Source organism: Euprymna scolopes, chromosome 7, assembly GCF_053919585.1.
Source record: "Euprymna scolopes isolate OS-2025 chromosome 7, ASM5391958v1, whole genome shotgun sequence".
NCBI classification, from domain to species: domain Eukaryota; kingdom Metazoa; phylum Mollusca; class Cephalopoda; order Sepiida; family Sepiolidae; genus Euprymna; species Euprymna scolopes.
The window spans coordinates 143,061,708-143,087,913 of record NC_136488.1 but is presented as its reverse complement, the minus strand read 5'-3'; the positions used below and the strand labels follow the sequence as shown (position 1 = coordinate 143,087,913).

Here is a 26,206-nt window from a genome sequence, read left to right as displayed (position 1 = left end):
ATGTTCATTTCAACTTGCTGACATATTTCTATTAATTTTGTGCATGCGCAAATTCATTCATAGCATGAAGTGGTTTCATTTTAAATCTTTCTTATCTGACTGTCGATAGCTCAAAGGGTATGGAATGTATCTGAAGCACTAAACGTTTTGGTTTCGGTTCTAGCTGATTGCATTCAAGTCATTTTATTTTTAATCTTTTAAAAATTATATATTAGATACAATATAATATTCAATACAGATTTGGTTGTATGTATTTATTTGCTTATTTGCAAATTAGGCACAAGGCCGTTTTTTAATGTGGAGAATGAAGGGGAAATGGGGACCAGCTCCCCAGGGAGTCGGGGAGCTGGATATTGACAATTGGTATGAAGGGTTCCCCCTACATTGACCAATAACTTATATGTAGGGTTGCTCCCACATATGGTCTTCGCTTGACACTTATTGCCCAGGCATCGTTGGTTGTAATAATAAATACGAAATCTGCATGAATTAAAATATATTTAGGCATATTTTACGACTGGGTAAGCCTGGGCGCCTCCTGCTAATTATATATATATATATATATATATATATATATATCAAACAATAAATAATGATTGATAAGTACACTTCATCTATAAAAAATCTCATCTGTCTGTTTAAATGTATGTATGTATGTATGTCTGCCTAAAACTTTTGACAGAGGTGACAGATTTTCACGAGACCAGAATCGTTTTGAAGCTCGACCCTTCGGACAACAAATATTGACAAATTTGGCTAAAAACATCAATTCCTTCACCATCAATGGGGCATTTTTCTACAGGGAGGGGTCGTTTTTTTCACCGATATTTTCGAAAGTCATCCCCTCTTTTCGATTGTCTAGCCCTAATTTAAACCTACATGACTTCCAGTTTGGCAATGGGCGCAACAGCTAATGCGTCACTTTTTTTTCTTTTTCCTCCTTCGCTGTACGCATTTGAGCCTGCCTGCCTACTACCATTTTTTTTTTTTTTTTTTGCTCAACACACACCTCCACACACCCGGGCAACGCCGGGCACCCAGGCTAGTCATATATAAAACAAAAATAGATAAAATATTCTAGAATTAAAAAGCAATTGTACATTAGTTATCAAAGTAAAACATTAAATATATGAAAGCATAAATAAATCTCAATTGAAAAATTAATAAATCTCAATTGAAAAATTAATAAATCTCAATTGAAAAATTAATAAATCTCAATTGAAAAATTAATAAATCTCAATTGAAAAATTAATAAATCTCAATTGAAAAATTAATAAATCTCAATTGAAAAATTAATAAATCTCAATTGAAAAATTAATAAATCTCAATTGAAAAATTAATAAATCTCAATTTAAAAATTAATAATCAATTTAAAAATTAACATCAATTTAAAAATTAACATCAATTTAAAAATTAATAAATGCATTAATTTAAAAATCAATAAATGCATCAATAAAAAAATTAATATTAATTAAAAAATTAATAAAAATATCAATTTAAAATTAATAATATCAATTTAAAATATATTAATTAAAAAATTAATAAAAATATCAATTTAAAATTAATAAATATATCAATTTAAAATTAATAAATATATCAATTTAAAATTAATAAATATATCAATTTAAAATTAATAAATATATCAATTTAAAATTAATAAATATATCAATAAAAAAATTAATAAATATTTCAATTTAAAAAAATTAATAAATATTTCAATTTAAAAAAATTAATAAATATTTCAATTTAAAAAAATTAATAAATATATCAAATACAAAAATAAATAAATAAATATAGATAAATGACGCACCACTTTTGATCGATGAAAATTATGAAACTGGACTACATGTGAGTAATGTGGGTTATATTTACTTTAGTTTGGAGCATATGGTATAAAAATGAGTAGAAATCTTTTGTGAAAATTCAGACATTTTCAATTGTTGTGAAATTTTATTAGGCATCAATTGATAAATATTTCCAAAATTTCATTTTATCTGGAGTATTTTAAAGGATTTTTAGGGACATTAAGCACAAACTTCCAATGGAAAATTAAAATATTTCAGATTTGAATTCAGTTTGGTTCATAGTCATTAAACCCAAATGAAGCAAGATTCCTTGAATTTCAATTTCTTTTTAAGACCCCTTAAACTTTATATTTTAGACATTTTCTAGAATCCAAATCAAATTATGGATTTCGACCATAATTGCAATAAGGATTCTAGACATACGATTTAGTATCATAATATCTTGATTTTAATCTTCAGAAAGGGACATAAAAGTGATAACTATCAAGATCTTATGTATGTATGGCATGAAAAGTAACCGAGGAAAATCTTTATTATTCCAGTAATAATAGGAACAACTGGATTCATGAAAAAGGATTTCAAAAACTACCTGGCAAATATACCCGGTGAACCAAGTGCAATAGAGATTCAAAATTTTGCACTTAAAGGGACAATCAGAATCTTAAAAAGAGCTCTCGGTTCGAATACATAATATATTGTGTGAATGTTCGGCATCTGGTAGGATGCACCATCCCCAGCTTGAACAAACAGATAAGAAAATTTTTAAAAATTACAAAATTGTTCCGTTTCAGGAATTAATTTTAGCCTCCCTGGATCGAGTATTCTCCTGATATTTATATTAAGTTAGGTATGTACATTTCTACGCATATGATGCAGTCCTAAATTAATTAACCGATCATTATAATTATAGTTTTTCGATCATTTTTGGTTCATTAACTAATCAAATGATATTGTACCAATTAAATTTAACGTTCAAAATTATATTTAAAAACAGAATGTCATTATTTTGAGACAAAAAAATATTGCTATAGATAAATAAATGAACTTTGTCGAAGAACGTTGAGTATAAAAAGGTAAATAGGAAAAGAGTGAGGGATAAAAGGAGAGAGAGGGAGGTAAAGGGAGAGAGGGGGTAAAGGGAAAGAGGGGTAAAGAAAAGAAGAGGGTAAAGAAAGAGAGGGAAGGTAAAGGGGAGAAAAAGCGAGAAGGAAAGGAAATAAAAAGGGGAAGAGAGGGAGAAAGGGTGGATAGAAAGAGGCAGGGGCGAAAAAGGGGCGGAGAGAGAGAGAAAGAGGTAGAGAGAGAGAAAGGGGGGGCAGAGAGCGAGCGAGAGAGAATGTCACAGTTTATATATATATATATATATATATATATATATAGAGAGAGAGAGAGAGAGAGAGAGAGAGAGAGAGTTGTTAATCTTCTGTCATTTGGTAACATTTAATTTGAAACGAGAATGAATATCTTACAAGTTTTACTGTATCTCGGTCTATTGGCTATTTATAGAAATCCTTACTCCAGCAGAGATGACAGTTTCTATGCAGGTGGGACTTCAGTCATGTGCTTTAGTCACTCAACTAAAGAAATGTAGTGTTGCTATCAAGATGCATACCATTATATTAGTCAAGGCTCAATAGTTCCAACTTTTATTATTTAAATACCAGCAGGGCTAGCCGGCGTTACCCGGGCAAGTTAGTAAGCGATTTTCTTTTTATCAGTAACAATTGATTTTCTAATGAGGTGACACGTGAGCGGTATTTTACTGAGAAAAAAAAAGCTCTAAGATTAAACTTAGATAAAAAAAAAAAAAATAAATAAAATAAACGATTAAAATACACGAAGTAAAATTTACTTTAAAAAAAAAAAAAATAAACCGATCCTCTTCCTCTTTGTAAATTAATAATAATAAAAAAAAAGCATTTGTGCGCCTGTATATTAATTCCTATTTTATCAACACAAATACTAAGAACAGGAGCACATTTTTTTTGCGTCTATCAAAAAGGGAAATAAATTATTCTTTTTTTTTATTATCAGCTATTATTACGCTTAAGACCCTTCCTCTTTCCGGATGAAAACCAAAATTATTCTTTCCTTTCTTTATTATCATCAGCATTATTAAGATTAAGCCTGCCTTTTATTTTCTCATAAAAAATTGCATCCGTTATTATTCATTCTTTTCTTTTTATTATCAGCTGCTATTAAGATTAAGCCTCCCTCTCTTTGCTCATAAAACAAATTTGCATACATGACGCCTGTGGAACTGTTCCGTCTGCCTGCTTCCCTCCGGACTACAACTTGGATGTTTTCAAGTCCAATGTTAACAAATTCCTAATGAACCGCCCCCTTAAGTAAACACTTCAGCAAATCTCCTCACTAACTTAATGTACTTGCAATAACCCTTATCCCTGAGTGGCTTCCGGGCTTTGATAAGTGGTGATCACTGTGTAAAAAAAAAAAAAAAAAAAAAAAAAATGATTATTGAAGCAAGTTGAACACACATATTCATTTTTATTACGTTGATTAAATTTGATAGCTAGCTTTTATATTGGTTAGTATTCTACATTACAAAAGCATACAATTGTGGAATCTCAACTGGTTGCGCTAGAATATCTATTAATATTATTACCCCTATATTAATATCTATTATTATTATTATTACCCCTATATTAATATCTATTATTATTATTATTACCCCTATATTAATATCTATTATTATTATTATTACCCCTATATTAATATCTATTATTATTATTACCCCTATATTAATATCTATTATTATTATTATTATTACCCCTATATTAATATCTATTATTATTATTATTATTATTACCCCTATATTAATATCTATTATTATTATTATTACCCCTATATTAATATCTATTATTATTATTATTACCCCTATATTAATATCTATTATTATTATTATTATTACCCCTATATTAATATCTATTATTATTATTATTATTACCTCTATATTAATATCTATTATTATTATTACCTCTATATTAATATCTATTATTATTATTACCTCTATATTAATATCTATTAATACCATTACCTCTATATTAATATCTATTAATACCATTACCTCTATATTAATATCTATTAATACCATTACCTCTATATTAATATCTATTAATACCATTACCTCTATATTAATATCTATTAATACCATTACCTCTATATTAATATCTATCAATACTATTACCTCTATATTAATATCTATCAATACTATTACCTCTATATTAATATCTATCAATACTATTACCTCTATATTAATATCTATCAATACTATTACCTCTATATTAATACCTATTAATATTATTACCTCTATATTAATATCTATTAATACTATTACCTCTATATTAATATCTATTAATACTATTACCTCTATATTAATATCTATTAATACTATTACCTCTATATTAATATCTATTAATACTATTACCTCTATATTAATATCTATTAATACTATTACCTCTATATTAATATCTATTAATACTATTACCTCTATACTAATATCTATTAATACTATTACCTATATATTAATATCTATTATTATTATTACCTATATATTAATATCTATTATTATTATTACCTATATATTAATATCTATTATTATTATGACCTATATATTAATATATATTATCTATTATTATTATTACCTATATATTATTATCTATTATCATTATTACCTCTATATTAATATCCATTATTATTATTACCTATATATTAATATCTATTATTATTATTACCTATATATTAATACTATTATTATTATTACCTATATATTAATACTATTATTATTATTACCTATATATTAATACCATAGCACCTTTAATGTACGTATGTGTATCACAGTTTCTAAATTATAAATTATTTGATCGGGAGATCCCATTTACTGAAAAAGGAGGATAGAGGGTGATAACATACTACGAACATTTAATTATTAGTCTATAGATACGTTAATTTAATGTTTGCTATCACCTATCCTCCTTTTTAATAAATAGGATCTCCTGATCACTGAAGGTCCTGGATATGACCTTAAACCATATCCGATGGTGAGACCCCAGCTTGCGGGCTTTGGGGAGTGTAGAGCCACCCTTTAACTGCCATTGCCCCCAGGTCCACTCTAACCCGGAGTGGTAGTACCTGTTAGGGTCCCAACTATGGGTTAAATAGAAATCGACTTGAAAACAACAAATATATTCTATTAAAAAAATTTTTTCTTCAAAATCTTTGGATTCGGCATAAAATAACCTGAAAAGGGTTGATATGAAACAACCAACCTGATCACTGAACATGCAATATAAAAAATAAATAATTAAAATTTTTCAAAATAGTGCTGCTTTTGAGCTGTACGTGAAATTAAAATACCTTTTTGGTCTTCTGGCTAAGCTCCAAGGGTAGTATCTGTTCTGTCTAAAGATAGTATAGTGATATTGTGGGGTTTCCGTTTGTGCCGGACGTCCATACAATGGAAATATGTCACAGACTCCAATAAGGATATAAGAGATAAACCGTAATAATCAGATGTCTTCTGACACTACATTAACCAAATTACCTAGATAAATACTTTCACAGGATTACAATAATATCGTGGGGTCTCCATTCATGCTGAACAGTCACACAATGCCAAACAACAATGTATTACATATGAAACATGCCGCTGTAGAATTTCTACAGGTCCCGCTTGGTTTTATCATTACAGTAGACCCCAGGATACGGTGGCCCTAGGATACGTTTTTTTCAGGTTGTGATGTAGAATACTATGTTCTTCCAGCGCCTGGTTACGGTATTTTCCCCACCTTACGGTGTTATTTATAATATTTGATTATGTACATGTGTATTATATACTGTACTGTATTTTGTTACTATTTTTTAATACCATATCTTAGGGTTCTACTGTATTATTATTATTATTATTATGTATGTAGCAGCAACACCCCACATATGCAAATGACCAAGCTGTGGTTCAAGGTGACGTCACAGCAAAGGAAAATAAAGGAGGAGAAAAAGCAGAGAAAGATTTGAAACCAAGTAGCAGTGACCTAGAAGCATGTGGTAACATGAAGTAAATGTGTAACCCCATGTCAGCGTGAGAGATTGGAAAAGATGTGTCAGGATGGCAAAGTTTTATTAACCACATGGCAGACGAGAGGAACTGTAAAAAAAAAAAAAAATGCAGGCGTGATTTGGAAAGTACCGCTAATAGGTGCCTTTTATTAAAACTGAAAACAAAAAGCAGAGTCGAATCTCTTTCCTTTGAACTGAAAAGGAAGCGTAAACAGCTCATGGACAAAATGTAAACCTTGTCTGTGAGCTGTGGACGCTTTTTTCTCCCCTGACGAAGAGATTTATTCTGGAAAATTTGGGGAAATTCAAACATATACCATCTTGTACACACTGTGTTTGTAAATAAGTATGTATAATTGAAATTCTTTCAATATTGTCATCATAAACCGTTCCCACAAACTGCATTACCCTTACACACTACGCACAATGCTTCAAGCAAACTACAAAATGCTCTCCTATATATATACGTTAGTATGTTGAATCCATGAAGTATAGACTGTTCTGGAAATAACATATATAGATATATAGTATTCTAGAAAGTCTCAAATTAAAATATTTATATGCCTTAAGTGATTCTTAATACCATCCGGCATCGAAGCTGCATTCGTCCAATCAGGATTCTGTTGAATGGTTAGGGTTAGGGTTGAATGCCATTCGTCATTTGAAAAACATTCTATTTTAAAGACTTCTTCATTAATGAGTTATGAACAAAGAATATACACACTCATTCACAAATTGCTGTACGTCATTATTACTATACCATGAAAAGTGTCCGCATTATTTATTATAATTTATAATATGGCAAAATCACGTTGACACACCAGTTCTAACCAGATCACTGAAGTTAAGCAACGTTGAGCCTGGCTAGTACCAGATGTGTGACTATTTGGGAAGGCTAGGCGCTGTATGCACCTTCTGGGAAGGTTGGATGTGGGGCCAACACCTTCATCCCGAAAAAAACAAAAACTCTTCGCTACAAAAGCATCTACAAAGCTGTGGATGGTCTATGCCCCTACAGGGGCTCAAGGGCTATGGATGGATGGAAAATGACTGCATTATTTACTAAGTGTATCGTTTTGGCAATCATACTAAACATTACTTAGAGTTTGAATTACCTATTAGACGATTGGACGATTACAATATATTTTTTTATTTTTGGATTCTGATACAATTATCGACTCTGATACAATTATCGATTCTGTTCTAAATTCCCAATTCCGATTCTTTTTAAATTTCTAAATATAAAGTTATTGTTTTTTTTGAGGGGGGGGGGTCAGATTACCCCAAAACCCCATTAGAAATAAATTGGAAGGTACCCGGGTTTCGCACATCTGAATTTGCTGGCACTTTTCTATTTTTTTTTCTTTAAAGCTAGAGCTAATGAATCGGACTAATCGTCAGTCATTCAAAGGACAAAGTTCTGGAAACTTTTTTTTTTTTCAAGAGAGGAAGAGAAGTGTTAAGATCTCCAGCGAAGAATTTTGCTTGCAATCAGGAAATGAAATGTCCAATCAGAAAATCATACATATCTATAAAATTGATAATGTGTGTGAGGACACTTCTCAACCTATATACTCAACGAATTTTTGATCAAGACTTAAAATTTGGTATATAGGGTATTCAGACATGCAGAAAACTTTTTGATCAGTTTTTATTCTAAAAAAAAAAAAAAAAAAAAAAAAAAGTTGCTAAAGGTAAAGTTAAAAAATTGTTACGTGAGGATCATTGGATTCTTATCTGTTTGGCAACTGTTTAACGAATCTGCATGCATGAATTGTTCCCATGAAACATTACTTATGTTAAGAATAAGTAGGTTTGAAAACAGTTTTTAAAGATCATAACTAATGGCTATTGTACTTGAATCACTATCTTAAGGTTTTGATTTCGATCTCAGCTCAAAAGTGAACTGTTTAGAAAAAAACTACTTGCATGCACAGGTCTCAGTTTCTTTTCTTTTTTTTTTATTTATTCTTTTTAAAAGGAATTTAACGTTACATTTAATATCTATAGTATTTCTGTTTATAATAAATAAGAATTTTGCATCAATTGAAATATAATATTTATGCATATTTTACGACCTGGCAATGCTGGGCGGCATGCTCTGTTCACTCATTGAGCACTCTTTGGTAGACACATGTTGTTTCATTGGATGTACTTCTAGGAAACTAAACTCTACTGGCTAAATATATATATATATATTATGTTTTTTTTTTTGTTTCTACAAACAATTTGATCACACATTTGCAGACATAATTCGGTTAATGCCATAAATAGACAGACCTCTTCAGAACACAAAACTTTCACTATGGGTGTAGGAGATGGAATTAAACATACATTTCTTGATTAACTCAGACACATGTACACATATTGCATATATGATTGAAAAGGGTTCTGATTGAGAAGATTGGAGAGACCAAAACATTGATTTATGAATGTAAGCAAAATTACTAATATATATATATATATATATATATTCACCCACACATTTTTATTATAAAATATTGTTGTGGGTGTGTATGTATATATATATATATATATATATATATATATATATATACACACCCACAACAATATTTTATAATAAAAATATATATATGTATTTAGTATTTCAAGAGTGCTCAACATTTAAATAGAGCTCACTTTGCATATAAAAGTATATTGATGGCAATTAAGCTACAGCAATGAAAAATAAAGTAAGCTCTGAAAATAGCTTACTTGCCATATATATATATATATTTATATATATTAGTCGCACTGATGAGCTGTGATACAGCAAAACAGTACTGTATGTGGATGACTATAAATGCTCCCTATCTTGGGTTGAGCATATTGGAGAACGAAATAAACTGCCGGTAGTGTAAAATACAATGCTTTTTATGTAAACATATAGAGCTCAGGCGTTTGGACAATATTTAATTATTGGAATTTTGCATACCCAACTCAGCAGCAGCCAAATCGCATAATTGTGAGAAGCGCTCACTATTGCATAGGCAGTTGAGTTTCAATCCTAGCTCAAAGTAGTTGCTAGTTTAGTCACACTGATTACTAGTAGTTCAGACCGGCGTTGCTCGGGCTCTATGTACTGTTCATAACTTGCCCTATGCGTGAATACCCGTTATGTAAAATTTCAAATGTTTAGACCAGAAATTGTCTGAGTAATTTCATAGAGCCCGCAGAAGTAATTTTTTTTTTTTTAACTTTGACCGCTTAACATATGTTTTGATCTCAAATCAAGTTAAAAAGTTTGACTCATGCCCAAGTCACCTACATTTAAAATTTAAAGTGTTTAGGCCCAAAATTGGTGAAAGAGTTTAGTACAGTTTTCAAAGGAAGGTCAAATCATTGAACTTTGACCCCTTGACAGCCAAATTTCTGTCTGAAAACCGATTAAAAAGACTTTCCCAAATCTCAATACCCCTTATGTCAAATATCGAGTTTGTAGACCGAAAATTGACAGAGTACGTTGGTAGGGAAATGTACACAAACAATTTCACTTTTTATATATATATATATATATGGAGAGATGAAAAAGGAACAAATAAAAATTATATGTTTAACGTTTCGTCTATTTCAAAACTTCCTCAGGATGATTGATTTGAAGAAATAAAATACTAATACAATATGGCATGAAGCGAGTGAAATTTTTAAAAAATTTATTGATGAACATATCATTTTGGTTTTTTTTTTCATCTGTTGTCATGTTACTGTTGTCAAATTGGAATATTATTTTCATTATTTTCATTATATACTAGCAGACCACTCGGCGTTGCCTGGTTTTAAGATATCCTTAAATATGATACTTTATTTCTTATAGATTACATTATTATTATAGAGACAATTCCCTACCTAATATATAGTAGGGTTTTAAAAAAATTTTTTATTACATTTTCACCCCAAATAAGACACAGTGCCACTTTGATATAGAGGGCTACTATTAGGAACATAAGTTGTAGGGATACTAATGTTGGGAGTTGAGCAGCAAGATGTCTGTTCACATTACTCTTGAACTTCTGTATGTTAGCACAGTTGGGGAAGCAGGAACCCGGAAGAGAATTCCAGAGTCTGGCAGTTCTGGGGGAAGAAACTATTAGAGTAGAAGACTTTCTTACACCTAGGGGTCTCTCCTGTGTAGGGGTGGGATTTTGCTGCTTGTCGGGTTTGACGGGAGTATTTACATCGAGGGGGTACAAGGGCTTGTAATTCATTGGAGCATCCACCATTAAAATACTTGTAAAATAGGCAAAGGGATGCGATATTTCGTTGGTGATGACAGAGGTCGAAGCTTAGATGACAGTTCAGGACCTATCAGGTTGGCAACTCTCTTTTGAACCCTGGCCAGGAGTGAGAGACTAGTAGTAGATGCTTCAGCTGAAACATGACAACAATACTCCATACATGGGCAAGATCAAAACTAAAAAATGTATATGTATGCCTGGGGTGCCATTAACAAGAATCAAAACCAAAACCTACAACAACTCTCCACCTTTATTCTTTAGCCTCCGAGATACGTCCTTATACATGCTGATGCCTCCGTTTATTCTCAAGAGACAATTGATACACCCTGTAGGGGCAGCTGCGCATGTAATTGTGAGGCAAGGATGTTGAAAACGGAAACCATACCTCACCTGAATCGACACTGCTTGAGTCCAGTAGCAAGGAAATGTGCTAGACAACTGAAAACAATGCCGAGATAAGCAGAGAACATATACAGCACCTGGAATTCTCAAAAGGTCACTCATTTTTAATACTGACCAGGCTCAACGATGCTTAAATTCGGCGATCTAACAGTAACTTGGGTCTACGTGAATTTATATATATATATATATATATATATATATATATATATATATATAACTACTTAATTTACTCACATAAAATTAATATACGAAAGTATAGATTTATGCGTGAACTTTAAGTATTTACTTCAAAAGTGCTCAATACGTAGGTAGAGCTAGTTAGTAATTTATAAAATATATATGGCGATTAAGTTACACTGAATATTCCATGTTTCATCCACTCTAGGAGTCTTCAGCCTTATGCGCAAATTCTGTGGTTGTTTATCGTTTTATATATAATATATATAAAACGATAAACAACCACAGAATTCGCGCATAAGCCTGAAGAGTCCTAGAGTGGATGAAACATGGAATATTCAGTGTAGCTTAATCGCCATATATATTTTATAAATTACTATGCATATATATATATATTCACCAGTCACCTTTCTTTTTTTTAAGCTAGAATCTCCTGATCGTTGAAGAAAAGATTCAAGCCGTCATATTTAGCATAAATTCACCTGTCATCCCCTTTTTAAAAGGTGGAATCGCCCGATTGTTGAAGACAAGATGCAAATAAGCAAGAAAGGTCCACAGAGTTTTTTTTATATATATATCTGTAATATAAAGCTGAACGTATGTGTGTGTGTGTGTCTGGTCACATATAGGCTCCTATATGGTTGACTATTATAGAAAACTGATCACATATAATGATAGAAGATGTATCGAAACACAGGAATGGGTATGTTTGATCTGGCATAATGATGATTCATTAAAATTGTGGGGTCTGCGTACGTGCCTGGTACACAAAGTATGGAAATAAAAAATTAAAAAAAAAAAAATGTTTACAAGTGTTTTTGATATAGATGTACATAAGAATACTTTGATAAGTATGTTTTAACTTAAATAGGGATGGTATAATAAAATTGTGGGGTCTGCGTTCGCACCTGGCATCCATAGAATGGAAATAGGCGCAAGCTTTATTAAAGACTTTTCATATCTATCTGTGTAAGTATACTTTGATAATTATGTTTCAGTTTGAAGAAATATGGTATAATTAAATTATGGGGTGTTCGTTCGCACATGACCTCCATAGAATGGAAATATGTCACAAAGTTTAACAAGGTTTTTTTAATATAGATCCACAGAATATTGTGATAAGTGTTTCAGTGTGAACAGGTATGGTATAATAAATTATGGGGTTTATCTATTTTATTTTTACTTTTATCATATTTTGCTTTGGTTTTGATACCCCCAAATTCGAAGCTATCTCTTTACAACCCTTCCTTTTCATAACCTATCATACTTTCATAAATCAGAGTCCATTTTCTGTAGGCTGTTTTTGAACCCAGTTAACGACAGGTACTTTTGCTAGTATATATGTTATTTGAGAAAGAAAACCAAGAATTAATAAAATAGTAATCAACGTTTCGTCCCTATTTCAGAGGACATCATCATACAGTAAATGTGCATGTACATATGAATAACGTTTTAATATATATATATATATATATATATATATATATATATATGCATAGATTAATCCAACCTTTCCGCACGCACATTTATAGATTCTACCCAGAATGGGAAGGACTTTAGGATTTTTCCTTTTTCACTCTCATATGGTCTGTAATCGTTTTCTTCTGCATTTTTCCTACAAAATCCTGATGATGTCCCCTGAAATAGGGACGAAACGTTGATTACTATTTTATTAATTCTCAGTTTTCCTTCTCAAATAACTTAACGTCAACCACCGCTTGTATTTTTATTTTATTTTTACTCATTATATATATATATATATATATATATATATATATATATATATGCACTAGCATGGGTGCCCGGCGTTGCCCGGGTATTTGGAGATGTATGTTGAGCAAAAAAAAAAACAAAAGTGGTCAATATTTTAAACATTGACCCCTTAAAATTTATTGTTTTGAGCTCAAATTAAGTTATTAAGTCAGATCCATGTCCAATGAATCTATATCTAAAATTTCCAGTGTGTAGACCGAAAATTGTCGGAGGAGTTTGGTAGAGTTCTCAAAGGTCAAACGTTGAACTTTGGCGCCTTAATCGCCAAATTTCTGGCGGAAAACTGATCACGTCGATTTTCCCAAATCTCAGTACCTTGTATATCAAATTTCGAGTCTGTAGACTTAAAATTGACAGAGTTATTGCGTAGGGAAATGTACACACGCAGACACACACATATATATATATATATATATATATATATATATATATGAGAGAGAGACAGACAGACAGACAGACAGATCTAGATATATATACCGATGAAGGTTTTATTCATTCATATATGAGAAAACAAACAAACAAAAACTATATATGTATTCAACATCATATCATACAAGACAAAGAATCCTGATTTATGTTGTCTATGTTCAATGCTAATAATACGGAAGCATTCCTCTATTGCATATCTGCTGACAGCAATACCATCTTAACACTGATGTACAACTTCAATGAGTTTTGAATACTTGGGATACTAATTCCACACAGAATATTTTGTGGTAACTACAAATTGTATTTTTACCTACTTCCAAAGTTCCCCTTTTTTTTTGGGGGGGGGGGGGAGGGGAGCTGGTTTTCCCTCGCATTTAAAACGAACTTGTGACACATTTTGCTTTAGTGGGAAAGTATTTTGTCCATTTGTTTAACATTTCTTTCCATCATCTTATGGGTATTTTAGATAGAAAATTAGATTGTGGGCTTCACAGTTAACAAACCGATCGTCTGCTAAGGTCTTTCAAAAAAAAAAAAAAAAAAAAAAAAAAAAAAAAAAAACTGGAAAATCAATTAAGAAAAACATACAAAAAACAAAAAACAACAAACAAAACACGCAAAAAAAAAAAAAAAAAAAAAAAAAACCAGCAACGAACAAGTTTTAGTTTCTGTTTTGGAATCATTTAGTCGAATCCTAAACAAGAGCTCTATATTTTGTTCAAAGCTAGATCTGAAGATTTAAAAATTGAAGAACATAACACAAAGCAAGCAAAGGAAATCGCATCACACACAAATCATAGACTTCATGTCTATATAAGTGCATATGCAGTTGAAAAATTATGCTTCTGAATTTTTGAGATGAGGATTGATTATTCATATTATTTTGATTCTTCAGACTACCGTTCTCATCTTGAGTGTTTTGGTCAACGTAACCTCTGACCTTCTTCAGGTGTATCTTGTCAAACTCGGGAAATCGGAACAGAACCTTTCATTTAATCCACGGAGATAGCATGCTCTTGTTCAATCAGTCATGACTGTATATAAATTTCAAGTAATTCACAATTGTATTTTTTTAGTGCCACCTGCACTGAGGATTCTATTAGTACTTTATTCTTTGAGCCACATGTCCTCCTGAGTTCGACAAGATACACCTGAAGAAGGCCTAAGGTTACGTCGACCCGAAACGTTGTGCAAATAATGCTGAAGATGAAAACAGTGTTTAGAGAGATTATGTTTCAGCTTCCAGAAATAAAAGAGTTGATTGGAAAAATAGCAACTTTAATGACCAGTTAGTTAGTCTTTTGATTCGGATCAAAGTAACGACATCTTTGTATACTAGCAGGATCCGTGGAAATTCCATGGAATGAGAAGCATATTGCATTAACAAATACGTTTTGATGAAGCTGATATTTTTCTGGATAGCACTAAAAAAATTAGTTGTTTTTTTTTGGGGGGGGGGGGGAGACAGAAAAACTAAAAACACACAACAAATACGAGTTTACCAATATTTTTATGAAAATAATGTCTATTGTATTTTAAATATAGAAATGATCGAAAGTAAAGATAAAATATTCAGAAAATAATATTGTGCTACATAGTTCAATACAAATAATAAAATCACATTGTAAAAGGCAATCTTTAATTTACTCCTTCAGTCCAGCACCTCTAGCAGACAATATTATTCATCCCCCCCCCCATCCCCGTTTCTTTCAAATGTTCTCTTTTTTACGTAATGTTTTGCTAACTTCTTTCTTCGATGAAGAACCGCTGCATGTTGGAATAACCACAAGTTCCTTTCCCACATCATTACAACAATGATCACACATTATTTTAATGATATTAGAAAACGAGGCTACATCAAAGGAAGGTCACTCATATTCTTGTCCAGGGTTGCCAGATTGACCCTTTTAAAGCCAAATTTTGTGAATTTGGCAAAGCTTAACATATGGTCTAAGGAAAGAACAAACAAAATATTATGTAGATAATATATTTATGAAATATGACAATTTTGGATCATTTTAAGTAAGACGGCACCCAGGTGTAAATATGTTATTGTAATGACTGACGATTATTCTAGTTAGGAGTAGATTAGAGATATTTATCACTTTACACCAAGGATGACCAACGACACCCATTTTTACTCCCACATTTTTGGTGCCCTTGTGCCTAGTTTGTTTTAAATGTAAATTTGTAATATTTTCTGCAAATAAATAATGCAAAGTGTAGTATCTGTTCTGATATTATACTTCAGCTTTTTTCTATCCTTGGTTAGTGAGGAAGAAATCCTTCCAAACTGAGACAATTTCCATTTTTGTTCTGATTCAGAGTGACCCTGAAGCTGAATTTTCCTCACATACAAAAAAAAAAATAAATAAAAAAATACGACCTTGCATCTCACTCTGCCCTCAAGGAGAGGTAAGTAAATGGGAACTTGTTAGAACAGGCACATACATACATATAGGATTCAAAGACAGTGGATAATCCATGTAACAGAATGCAGACATGCATATGCAGATGTATGCAAAATAATGTAAAGAAAAAAGACTATGGAAAGGAAAAAGAACATGTTAGAGAGAGTGAGCACGTTACAGACGTGGGTGACGTCACAAATGTAACGAGACGTCACGTGTGGCGGGAGAATGAGGAAATAAATGTCGTTACAACTGGGGAAAAGCGAGTTGAAATTTGTTTTGCTATTCTTTGTCTACTTTGTGACTGTACGGCATAATCACGTTGACACACCGGTTCCCGTCAGATCACAGAAGTTAAGCAAAATTGAGCCTGGTTATTACTAAAATGGGTGACCAATTTGGGAATTCCAGACGCTGTATGTAGGAGGACGTCGACATCTCCCTGCAAGAGTTGCAAAAACCCAACATCGTCATCTCCCCTGACAGGGATATACATGCGACTGGGGATCGCTTGTGAATTTTATACTCCCATGAAACCTCCTCCTTTGGAGGAAGCCAATTAAACTTGAATATTTTTAGTGCCGACTGACACTTTGTAATTGAGGAAATAAATGTCGTATGACAAAAAAAAAGAAAGCAAGTTGAAGTTCTTTTCTGTTCTTTATCTGGTTTGCGACTGAGAGGCTACAACGTGTTGGTTCATGAACAATGTTACACTAAGAGAGAGACCTACTTAGTCGTAGACACTAGTTGAGAGCTTTCTTTCTCTTAGACTAGTTGCCTTACCAAAAGTTTGAGAGTTTAGTCTAAATATTTCACTCATAGCTGGTGAGTGAGTGTGGGAGGGGCGTATTAAGGAAAGTAATGCCATAGTTCTAAGTAAGTACGGCATGATGTTCATTTGTTTCCTTCCCATCAAGGAAGATGAGACATGAAACCCCCGAAAGGTGTGTGGGGGGGGGGGGGCGGCATTTTTGAGGTCGTACTATGGCTTTGCAAAAATAGCCATGAACAGATCTGTCGGCCTTCCTCGGTAAGGGCATCTCAGACGATCAGTAATACACCAAACCTTCCTAAAAGAAGGGAATCAATGCTTAAAAGCATATGCTTTCTAGGTCCAAGACAGACCATATCTCTGATGAAAGAGAGCCTAGAGCTGTCACGAAAACCCCTGGTCTGTCGGATTGAATGCTAATGGACTCTTAGATTTGCAGCGAGTATGACGATCATAAATGTCTAGGTCTATATATAAGCTAGCTGAAACCACCGTCAATAATTTTCCCCATTCCTTATCTGTGCGCCTAAATCAAAACGTAGATTCCATGAACAAAGCTTCTTTCTTAGAACTGGACGCCTGTGGAACACTGTTCCGCTTGCCTGTTTCCCTCCCGAATTCAACCTGGATGTCTTCAAGTCCAACACAAACAAATTCCTGATGAACCGCCCCTTAAGTAATGACACCTTACCAATTCTCCAATACTATTGCTACACTATCCCTTTGATTACAGTACACACAATAACCCTTATCCCCGAGTGGCCATTGGGCCTTGATAAGTGGTGAACTCCATGTAAAAAAAAAAAAATATATATATATATATAAGCATTAGGAAGAGGCTATGCAGATCAACCAACATTTCGACATTAACACATCTCATCGGGGCTCTAAAGTAATTCAAGTAATCAAAAAATAAAACTATTCAAAAGACAGAACAAAAAGTTCACATCATTAAACATGTCATTTATTCTTGCCTCCAATTATACATACATACATAAAGTCCACACTGGTGATCAATGTACGACCAGCGGAAAAGGATTACCACTCTGCGCACAAATAGCCAAACATTTAAACTGAACACATATACATATATAGATAACATAAAATGCATTTTAAGAGACACTAGCTCCAGATTTCCATCCACATATGCACATAAGCAAAAAGAAACAATGGATTTGTAACTCAACACAAAATCAGGTCTGAACACCAATGTGTTTTAAAAAAAAGTATCATATGGGTCAATTTTTTTTTTTTTTTTTTTTTTTTTTTTTTTTACAGATCGAGAAACATCTTGTTCTGACTATGGCCTTCTTAATATATTACGAAGGCCACGTTCTGGGTGGGTGATGGGCGTTCAGAATATTAGAGTTACAAATTATACCAATACTTGGTATGTACGTGCTTTTTTTGTTTTTCATTAAAAAAAAGGGGGGGGTCATGGATTTTGTTTATTGGATGGGAAGAAATTCATCATTAAAAAAAAAAAAAAAAAAAAAAAAAAAAGAATTTACACGCGCTTTTTTTTTTTTTTGTCCCAATATTACACGAGTGTTCCGTGCTCCTAAGAGACAATCTTTGTTTCAACGATTTTAAACCAGAATGCAGCATGCTACTGCACGTGGCATGATATGATGTAATACTCCCGTCTCTGCCTGTAGAAAAAATAGCCCTTTCCATTACATCCATTTCTTTTGTTATTCCATAATAGATGTATGTATGTGTGTGTGTGTGTGTGTGTGTGTGTATATTATGTCAGGTCATGTCATATGCTACTGGTACCATGTAACCCAGTACTACCTGCCTCATGGTCGGGTCACCGGCGACTAAACTGGTTCCCCCACCAGACTTGTTTGGTGAGGAGGGCGGCTAGTCTCCCTGAAGGATTAAAAACAAGACCTTCCAAAGGGCGAATGAACTCTTTTTCTGGGTCAACGGCCAACTAGCACCGTGTATATTTGTGTGTGTGTGTGTGTGTGTATATATGTGTATTGGGGTAGAGAGGGCTCCCGTAAGCCGTGGTGAAGGCAACCTTTCTAGGAGAAGCAAATCTCTGATTTAAAAAACCATAAAGCGGAAGACCAGTACCCACATTAAGCTGGTCTGCAGTTTAATTTGTTGCTGGCTATCTTGCTCTTGCTTGTTGCTGGATCTCAACATTTTGAACCGAGAGAGAGACTTAGCTGTCGTACAAAGCTAAGACTCTGTAACATCATATTTGTATAGATACTCCCTCAGACATTTGGGCTCATGGATTTTAAATGTCTGAGGGAGTGGCACTCGTTTGACAAGACATTACAAGCATCATCACATCATATATATAAATATATATACACACACACACACACACACACACTATACTATTAAAAAGGTATATATATATACATACACTACTATTAAAAAGATATACACGCACACACACTATACTAGTGTGTATGCTTTGTAGTTTTTATGTTATTTTTTTAAATTACCATACAAGGGGGTGTTCCAAGAGTAATGTCTCCTATCTTTATTCCGCCCGAATGGATCAGAGGTGATTACAAATTTCATTTTTATAATGACTGAACTTTTGCATTCATGGCCCGAAAGTTTCATCTCTCTGTTGCAGATATTAACGGTGTGAGACTCTTAAAAAAAAAAGAAAAAAGGTATTCGTGTCATGGACGAGCGTCAGCAGCAGAGATGCATCATTGAATTAATTACTGACAAAAATACACTGAGAATGGTGGCGACTATGTAGAAAAATAAATTCCGGAACGCAAAAGGTCGCTCTTTTTAATGGTACTACTCCCGTATTCGTAGCTCTTCAACTGTTTGGGTTGAACAAAAAATAAAAAAATAAAAATTGAAAAAAATAGGAGGCTTTACTCTTTATTCATTATACTCATTCTTCATCGTTAAATTTCAAAGTTACTTTAATATGTAATGTGTGTGTGTGTGTGTGTGTGTATACATGCATACACGTACAAAAATAAATGAACCGAATTGCTAATAGTTGGAATTAACTATTAGCAAAAAGCGTATATTACTTTTATCGCCGCATCGCACTCCCCCATAATGTGGGGGTGTAAAGGTGTGGGTGGGGTGTTATAAAAAATTGGGTCACATTCATAGAACTTTCAAATCATGCATAGTGCAAGTGCGCTTTTCAATAAACAATGAAACCATATATATATATATATATATATATATATATATATATATATATATATATATATATATATATATATGCCAGTTATGAATGAAGGAGGTAGGTATACCTAAGCGTGTATTATGTTAGCGAGGTGTGGCATCCAAGCAAGCACACAAGAAAAGAATCGCTAAGAATTTCTGATACGACATCGGAAATTTAAACGGTGACTTGCATATTATACACGTTAGCAAAACGTCTGCACTTACAAGACGTAATGTCCTGCCAGCGTCTCGCGTATTAAGTAATTTCCGTATTCTGTCATCACGCGTGACATTCATACATATTTGCCAGAAAAGATTAAAGTATTGAAATATTTTTAAAAATTATTTTACATATCAAAGTGCGACATTTTCTTTCTTTTTTTTTTTTTTAAAGTATTATTCAATATTTTTTACAATATTATAGGATAATAATAAAATTTAAATATTAAGTTTTTATTTTAGAGGAAAAAAAGAGTACTTATACAAAATACGGAGCGTGCTTTTAAAATGTCATTATTTAGAAACCCATTCTTAACATAGGGAGGGTGTGTTATAACTATTTTGCACTTTCACCTAACAATTTAATGAACAAAAGATACCAGAAAAAAAAAAACAAATTGAATTTATATTGATAATCATATCTAAAAATAGCACGGTCCGTATTCAGCATAAGTACCAAAAAATAAAAATTAAAATAATTTTGTCAAGTAAAAAAAAAAAAAAAAAAAAAAAAAATGGGTGAGGGAGGGTTAAATTATAATCACCGGCATAAATCCTGCTCCCCAAAACGAACTAAAACTAAATAAATAAAATTGTACAATTATATTTTTTTTAATTAAAAGGTAAATATAAAAATAAAACAGGTATGACTATAACAGTAAAATAAAATAAAACGTAAATTAGAGAAAAATTAAAACAATATGCGCCGTTAGAACGATGTTTTTACACCTAAAAATTGCATGCCGTCTTGTGACGAATGCGTTTAAACCGTGGTGCACGTGAGCGATTGCACATTGTCTAGGTGCAAATCATCGAATAAATGTATGAATGCGTGCGTGTGTACTTCAGGTCACATGGTATTTCATGACAGTTTAAAAAAAGAAAAAGAAAAGAAAAACACAAGATATTAATATCGGAATTGGTATTAACTGAAAACCGACCCCCTAAAAATGTGAGATAAACAAAGACGCGTGTGCGCGTCTAAGGGAGTCACGGTGGGATTCCGCACTTTCATTGTGCTGTTCAAATATTACGTAACTTAAAGTTCAGACTTCGTCCTTACTATTTTTGCTTGTCCATATTGGTATTTAGCAGTTTGGAATTGGAAAAGGCAGCCCCCCCCCCACCGCCAAAAAAAAAAAAACAACAGAAGAATGACAAATAATAAAATTAAATAGAACAAAAATTATTAGGTAAATGTTGTTCGAAGCACAAAAGGAAGGTAATAGAGGGGAGGAGGGAGAGTCAGTAGAGAAAACGGTCTCCAAGAAAATCGATTCATAAAAACAAAAAAAAAACAGACAATGGAATAAATTTCTTACTTATGAAGTTGATTACTCACCCGAAATGCTGGTACGACAGCCACGTATTTTACCGAGTCCATGATGGCCTAAACGATAATTATGCATTCCCTGTGAGACAATTCTTCCCTGCCTCCTTCTGCTGCCAGAGCCAGACGAGATTACAGTAATATTACAACGTCGGCGACAAACGCACGCACTACACGACGGCGGCGGACCTTACATCACAAAAGGCCGAGAAGAAGGCGAGGGGGGAGAATGCGAGAGGAGAAGAAGAAAGTGTGTTATTTCAAAAGGAAGAGAAAAGGGGTGGAGAGAGAGAGAAAGAAAAATAGAGAGAGAGCGAGAGAGAGAGAGAGAGAGAGAGAGAAACCGAAAGAGAAAGTTGGAAGACAAAGAAAACGTAAACACCTATCAAATCTTAAATGAAGTTCCAAAGAAGCTTTCGGCGTTTCCTTCAGAAAAAAATATCTTTATGTAAATAAAAGAAATCGTTTCAATAACGACCTCTGCTTTACACTAAAAATGTTTGGTTCATCCATCATTTAGATTTATGCATATATATAATGTTAATTTTTAGGAGCAAAAATTTAATTCATTTTTTAATTTTATTATTATTATCATTATTATTACTACTACTACTACTACTATTCAACTCGAAACGTAAACTGCTAGAAGCAAATCTTAAAATTATTTAACTTTAAAAAAGAAAGTAATGTGGAACGCGTGCACCCCCACCTTTTTTTTTGGGGGGGGGGCGTCGGGTCTGTCTGTGATGTCGTCTTTTGTTTTTCGCCCTTATCCCTTTTTCCCGCGACACGGCGCTCACTCTTAATGTCGAAGGTAAAGGCTGTGTACAAAAATGACAAGAACTTCGAACCAAGTCGACAACGAGCGGCAATCTTTTACTTTTGTTGCTCGACAACGTTTCTAATTCGAAACACTCTGTATATTTTCGATTCCTGCTTGACTTTCGGTGTTGTTAAAGTTGTATTTCCTCTGAGCATAAACAGTATGGAGGCGAGAGAGAAAGTCGAACCTCGTGCTTGGCTTGGCAGAGGCGAATTATGACGAAGAAGCACTTTCACTTTCTCTGAAATTAATCAGATTCCTTGAGACAGAAATTAAAATCTCCAAAGCGAATCCAAGTTTCAATGTTATTTAAATTGTATATTTTTTTTTAAATCTTTTTCGCGCGCTCTCTCTCTCTTTCGGTATTTCCAGACTCCATCAAAGCTAAACGAGTTTCTTTAAAAACAATAATTGTAAACAAACGTCACGTGCTCTCACTCCCCCCTTCCTTCCGGAACAAAATGAAAGTGAAACTTAAAACTCTACATGACGGAGGAGGGGGAGGAGGTGGTGAGAGAAGCTCGCCTTTGGATAGGAGTAAAGGGTATGATTCTTCTATCTGGCTTTCCTCCCAGGGATTATTATCCTCACCTCCTTCTTCAAAATGGGGGGGGGGTATTGTCAATCGACCAAAATGCCTCTTGCAAGAAATACTGACGGGTCCGATCATGAAAAATTTAGTTGGATCCCCCACTTTCACAGGTTAATCCAACTCAATGTTTAACATTGCTCCAGTTGGAAGGGGATCAGATTTAAAACTAATATCACTATGTTGATGTTATTGTGATATGTGATAAATAACAATCTAAATTTCAATTAAGTTTTTTTTTTTCTTGTTTGTTTTGATAAAGAAAATATACCATGTATTTTGTTGTACAAATTAAATTCAAACTTATCCGTATTCTTTTTTTTTGGTACTAATTTAAGTCACACGATACTTTACTTCACGGAGAGAGATGGAGGAGAGAAAACAGAGAGAAAGAGAGGCAGAGAGAGAGAGAGAAAGTCAGAGAGAGAGAGAGGGAAAGCCAGAGAGAGAGAGGGAAAGCCAGAGAGAGAGAGAGGGAAAGCCAGAGAGAGAGAGAGAGAGAGGGAAAGCCAGAGAGAGAGAAAAAAAAGTCACAGAGAGAGAAAAAGTCACAGAGAGAGAGAAAGTCACAGAGAGAGAGAGAAAGTCACAGAGAGAGAGAGAAAGTCACAGAGAGAGAGAGAGAGTCACAGAGAGAGAGAGAGAGAGAGAGTCACAGAGAGAGAGAGAGAAAGTCACAGAGAGAGAGAGAAAGTCACAGAGAGAGAGAGAGAAAGTCACAGAGAGAGAAAGTCAAAGAGAGAGAGAAAGTCAGAGAGAGAGAGAAAGTCAGAGAGAGAGAGAAAGTCAGAGAGAGAGAGAAAGTCAGAGAGAGAGAGAAAAAAAAGTCAGAGAGAAAAAGTCACAGAGAGAAAAAAGTCACAGAGAGAAAAAAGTCACAGAGAGAAAAAAAGTCACAGAGAGAAAAAAGTCACAGAGAGAAAAAAGTCACAGAGAGAAAAAAGTCACAGAGAGAAAAAGTCACAGAGAAAGAGAGAAAGTCACAGAGAGAGAGAAAGTCACAGAGAGAGAAAAGTGAAAGAAAGAAAAATAGAGAAAGAAAGAGAAAGAAAGAAAAATAAAGAAAGAGAAAAATATAGAGAAAGAGAGAGTAAGGGTGACAAAGATGGGCCACTACAGCACCGCACCGTCGACATAAATATGGCAAACAAAGACAAACTCAGCGGAGGCAGTCTGAGAGAATAAAAACTGTTCTTGTATCCAAAACAACACATTTAAAAATAATGATTCTCACACTCTCTCTCTCTCTCTCTCTCCTCAGTGTAAGTGTGTGTATGGCACCGATATAATAAATACACCTATGTGTGTGTGTGTGTGTGTGTGTGTGTGTGTGTGTGTGTAATGCCCCCTCTCCTCCCGTGTTGTGAGAGGACAAAGAGCATTTGAGCATGCGAAATGGCTACAGCAGTGGCGGCTGTAGTTGATTGGGATAGGAGGAAAGATGACTCATCCTTTTTTTTTTCTTCCTAACGAACAGAACTAACGAAGAAAAAAAAAAAGGGAGGCAGTGGCCACGAAAGAGAGAAAAGGGGGTTGGTCAGCTGAAATTGGAAAAAATTATTTTTTCTTAAAGCACTTTTTTTTTTCTTTTTTTTTTTAAAGAACAAAAAAGATTTCAAGATTTCAGGATCGAGATGGAAATGCCAAAGTAGGAGTTGGATTGCTTGCAGAATTCTTACAAGATGCACAGTCGGTAAAAATTCCATTTTATAAATTTTGTATAAAAACAAAATAATCTAAATCAAATTCAATACTAATTCAATTAGTATCGGCGTAACTTTTTTGACCGACTTGATTTTGGTGTTGGCATTGGTTCCTCTAGGTTTTTATAGAATCAGTTAATTACAGGAGGGACCACATGGAGGTCGCCAACATCCATCAATGAAGATAGTGCTTTGAAACCAACTGGATTCGAACTTGGCACGTCCAGGATGTCAGTTCACACCATTATCAACTTCACTGTTGCAACCTCCCCAGCATGAACTAAACTACAAATTATTTAGTTTTAAAGTCATTAAAGATCGACATTGTCTTTGGCATGGGTTAGCTAGACTTTCTTGAACTGCTTGATTCTGATGTATGTGTTCATATTTGTTGAATCTTTATAGAATCGTAGCAGAGACCATGTGAAGGTTACCAACATCCATAAGCAAAAGTGATGCTATGGAACTAGTTGAAATCGAACTTGGCACATATTAGTCGTCAGTCTGCGTAGTTATCCAATTCATCACTTCCACCACCTCCAGCTGAACTAAACTAAAAATTGTTTACTTTTTTGAAGTTGTATTAAGCAGGTGCTAACCAAATCTTGACCAATAAAGAAATTTCCATAAGCAAGTGTCAGCATTTTCCACCCCACTCCCACCCACCCATTGAGAATGATTTTTGCAATTGACCTAATGTTTATTTTATATTTTAATACTGCTCCAGACAAGGCATGAAACCAATTGATGTAAGAACTAAGAAAAAAAACAAAAAAAAAACGCCAACAATGAGTGTGAGATGGATAGATTCAGAGCTAAAAAACACAGCAATCCTTTCCTCATTTATCACAAACTTCGCTCATGGAATGTGAAGACTAAAGGACAAAATAAGGGAAGTGAGAGTTATGAGGTTGCAGAAAGTAAACACCGTCCACATGTTACATGTTACTGAGGTTCTGTCTAATATATACACATGTTACATGTTACTGAGGTTCTGTCTAATAGCCTGATAATCGTATTTTTGTCAAATGTTGAATTTTGACTTTAAATAAACAAATAATTTCCCAGTTTTTAAACTTTGTAATCAATCGCTTAATAAAATTGGTGATATTATTCAGGAACGATGCAAGTAGTCTATCGGAGCGGGGTGCGGGTAACTAAAAAAGCTGAAAATTAAAAAATTGTAAGATAAGAGTTTATGGCTTGAAGCAGGTTCAAAAATGAATTGAAATGAATGGCTCTCGTCTTGAGGAAGCTCCAGGTCTTGACAAGTTTCTGGGACTGACCT

At 33.4% G+C, this 26,206-nt stretch overlaps 1 protein-coding gene across 5 annotated transcripts in view; it reads right to left on the bottom strand.

The window, feature by feature from the left end:
• The window catches only part of LOC145280015 (tyrosine-protein kinase yes-like), a 414,499-nt gene that overhangs the window by 193,381 nt on the left and 194,912 nt on the right, over window positions 1-26,206 (bottom strand). Inside the window, exon 1 of one of the 5 annotated variants that reach the window (XM_080131653.1) lies at window positions 21,816-23,045. The exons of 3 other annotated variants lie outside the window; for them this stretch is intronic. The gene's annotated coding sequence lies outside the window, so the exon portion shown is untranslated. Of the gene's footprint in view, window positions 1-21,815; window positions 23,046-26,206 lie in introns of those variants that run through there. One more of the 5 variants, XM_080131656.1, reaches the window with a different exon arrangement.